Source organism: Lepidochelys kempii, chromosome 1 (assembly GCF_965140265.1).
Source record: "Lepidochelys kempii isolate rLepKem1 chromosome 1, rLepKem1.hap2, whole genome shotgun sequence".
NCBI classification, from domain to species: domain Eukaryota; kingdom Metazoa; phylum Chordata; order Testudines; family Cheloniidae; genus Lepidochelys; species Lepidochelys kempii.
The window spans coordinates 256,456,377-256,460,551 of NC_133256.1; positions in this window are offsets into that span (position 1 = coordinate 256,456,377).

Sequence of the window (4,175 nt, forward strand, 5' to 3'; positions counted from 1 at the left end):
TAGAGAGAGGCTGGGGATAGGTATTAATACCTGGTGGTATGGGCCCTATGGTGAGGGCCTTACATGTTAATTGCACTTCCTCCTCTCTCTGCTGTGGACTATCAGAGCTAATTTTGATTCCATTAGGAATCTAGTTACAGGCTGCTGAGCTGAATTCACTTTGAGCCAATGGTACACCAGCACTGAGTCTCCCCTACTACAAGCTGAAATCACAAAAGAGCTAAACTTACTAAGAGCTGAAATCATTGGGTGTTTAAGTAATGGAGGAGCCTGCAGATATATTGCAGAGCAGTTTGTGGGACGGCTGGCAGAGCAGCTGGTGGAGTGGAGCAGTTTGTGGGATGCTTGGAGCAGCTCATGGGGGCAGCTGGCAGAGCAGAGTGATTTGAGGGACAGCTGGTGGAGCAGAGTGGAGCCCCATGGAGAAGTGGGGCAATCGGCTTTAGACCGCATAAGGTGCCCCTTAACCCCCACCTCCACCCAGGTTGGAAGGTAAAACTCCACAGAAACTTTTGAACTCTGGGGCTGCACTGACCAGGGACAGAGACTTTTGGGGTGTTCGACTTTTGGGACTTTGGGTTGCTGGACTCAAGAACCAAAGGGAAAGGACATGCCCCAATTTGCTTGGGGTGGGTTTTTTGCTCATGGGTTCTGTTATGAATCCTGTTGGTGGTGTTTCCCCAACATAATGCCACATTATTTCTCTCTGTTATTAAAAGACTTCGCTACACTCAGACTATGTGCTTGCGAGAGGGGAAGTATTGCCTCTTGGAGGCTCCCAACAGGGGTGGTATATATTTGTCCCAGGTCACTGGGTGGGGGCTCGAGCCGGTTTGCATTGTGTTATTGGAATGGAACCCCTAGATACTGAACCCGGCCCTTGTTGCTGCCAACTCTGACGGGCAGAAGGGTTACATTGGCAAAGTCTTGACCATTACTTTAGTTCAGGCCTTAGGCTTCATACCAGGCCTCTGATGCAAGAGTTTATGTTTCAGGGCCTCACCTTACTACACAGCCTATTTCTTGGCCTTGTTTTCCATTGTGTTCCCTGCCAACCCGACCGCTTTGCTCTGGAGTCTCCATGTCTGTATCCAGGAGCTAATATGCTGCTTGACTTTTTCTCTGGAGGGCTCTCTGCAGGAGCCAGCATGCTTCCCTGTGTGAGGAAGCCCCTGCGACTCTGCAGGACAGGAGTGGGAGGTTATGGCTGCTCGGATACACAGACCCATTTAGCTAGGTGGGAGAAAAGTACCCAGCCCCATCATCTACTCAGGCAGCTCCTAGACCCTCTAAACACACACAACCCTGCAAATCTCCAATCACCCTGACATCTGCTGAGAGAGCAATACAGCAGGGCACAGACAATCCAGGATGTTTTTGGAGCATGTTGGGGGACAACTTCCTGGTGCAAGTGCTGGAGGAACCAACTAGGGGCCATGCTCGTCTTGACGCGCTGCTCATAAACAGGGAAGAATTGGGAGGCAACCTGGGCAGCAGTGACCACGTAATGGTCAAGTTCAGGATCCTGACAAAAGGAAGAAAGGAGAGCAGCTGAATATGGACTCTGGACTTCAGAAAAGCAGACTGACTCCCTCAGGGAACTGATGGGCAGGATCCCCTGGGAGGATCATATGAGGGGGAAAGGGATCCAGGAGAGCAGGCTGTATTTTAAAGAAGCCTTATTGAGGGCACAGGAACAAGCCATCCTGATGTGCAGAAAGAATAGCAAATATGGCAGGCAACCAGCTTGGCTTATCAGAGAAATCTTTGGTGAGCTTAAACACAGAAAGGAAGCTTACAGGAAGTGGAAACTTGGACAAATGACTAGGGAGAAGTATAAAAATATTGCTTGAGCATGCAGGGGTGTAATCAGGAAGGCCAAAGCACAGCTAGCAAGGAACATGAAGAGTTTCTACAAGTATGTTAGCAACAAGAAGGTGGTCAGGGAAAGTGTAGGCCCCTTACTGAATGGTAGAGGCAACCTAGTGACAGATGTGGAAAAAGCTGAAGTACTCAATGCTTTCTTTGCCTCTCTTCACAGAGAAGGTCAGCTCCCAGACTGCTGCACTGTGCAGCACAGTATGGGGAGGAGACTAGCAGCCCTCAGTGGTGAAAGAACAGGTTAAGGACTATTTAGAAAAGCTGGACATGCACAAGTCCATGGGGCTGGATGTACTGCATCTGAGGGTGCTGAGGGAGTCGGCTGATGTGATTGCAGAGCCATTGGCCATTATCTTTAAAAACTCATGGTGATCGGGGGAGTCCCGGATGATTGGAAAAGCAAATCTAGTGCCCATCTTTAAAAAAGGGAAGAAGGAGAATCTGGGGAACTACAGACCGGTCAGCCTCACCTCAGTCCCTGGAAAAATCATGGAGCGGGCCCTCAAGGAATCCATTTTGAAGCACTTTGAGGAGAGGAAGGTGATCACAAACAGTCAACATGGATTCACCAAGGGCAAGTCATGCCTGACCAATCTGATTGCCTTCTATGTTGAGATAACTGGCTCTGTGGATATGGGAAAGCAGTGGACATGATACACCTTGACTTTAGCAAAGCTTTTGACGTGTTCTCACAGTACTCTTGCCAGCAGGTTAAAGAAATATGGATTGGATGAATGGACTATAAGGTGGATAGAAAGCTGGCTAGATCATTGGGCTCAATGAGTAGCGATCAACAGCTCAATGTCTAGTTGGCAGCCGGTATCAAGGGGAGTGCTCAGGGTTTGGTCCTGGAGCCAGTTTTGTTCAACATCTTCATTAATTATCTGGATGATTGGATGGATTGCTCCCTCAACAAGTTTGTGGAGGACACTAAACTGGGGGGAGAGGTAGATACACTGGAGGGTAGGGTCAGGGTCTAGAGCAGGGGTGGGCAAATTTTTTGGCCCAAGGGCCACATCGGGGTTGCAAAACTGTATGGAGGGCCAGGTAGGGAAGGCTGTGCCTCTCCAAACAGCCTGGCCCCCGCCACCTGACTGCCCCCCTCAAGATCCCCAAGCCATCCAACCCCCCACTCCTTGTCCCCTGACCACCCTCCCCTGGGACCCACCACCCCTAGCTGCCCCCCAAGATCCCACCTCCTTATTCAACCCCCCCTGCTCCTTGATTGCCCCAACCCCTATCCACACCCCCACCTCCTGACAGGGCCCCCAGGACTCCCAACCCTACCCATTCCCTCTCCCCTGCCTGCCCCCCCCCAGAACCTCCACCTCATTCAACCACCCTCTGCTCCCTGACTGCCCCCCCCAAGACCCCCCACCCCTTACCATGCTGCCCCCCTTACTGTAGTGGGCAAACTACACCCCATGCTCCGTCACCACTGGCTGCTTACACTCCTACCCTGAGTATTCAGCAATCATGCCCCCCACTCCCAAATCCTGAGATTCATAGCTTGTCAGGTCTTTATCTTTGCCTTCTGGTTTCTGAATCTATAGGGTGCACTTGCTTCATGTTTCCAAGCGTTTCTCGACAACCATCAGGGCTAGGCGCTTGCTTTTTTCTTTAAATGCAAGCGGAGAGTCTCCACTGACCCCATGACTCCAGGAGCTGGAGCTTTAAGAAAAACATCACATATCATGGCAGTCATGATAATATTGCAAGTGTTGGCAACACTACCCACACCTACTCTTGTGCCCTCCAAGCATAGCCACCCCTTCTGCTGACACCCCTAAAGACACCCAGTCCCAATGATACCTATGCCCCTAAATGGATGCATTGACACTCCTATACACTAAATGCATGCACTCCTATGCCTCTAAACACACATTTCATTCTAGGGGCAATCAAGAGCAGGACCTCGCTGTGCTGGGAACTGTACAAACAACAAGACACGGTCCCCACCCCAAAGACCTTGCAGGCTAGTCAAACAAAACAGGACAACTGGCCTCATGTTGCAGACAGGAATGTCCAAAGCCACTGCTGTAAGCACAAAGTCATTCCTTCCTCTCCCAGTAGCATTAGGCAGCTGGAGGTGTGGGACCCAGCAGGCAGCTCTCTGACCCAGGAGACGGAGGGTGTGAAATCCAGCCTGGGTGTGGGCCCATCACAAGTTTTGCAGCGCAAGACTGGGCAGTGCATGACCAGGCAGATGTTCCCCCCTGCTGCCAGGGGCTCCCAAGGGAGACATCTGCACTCCATGGCCCTGCCCCTCATTGACTTGATTTCCCAGCCACTGA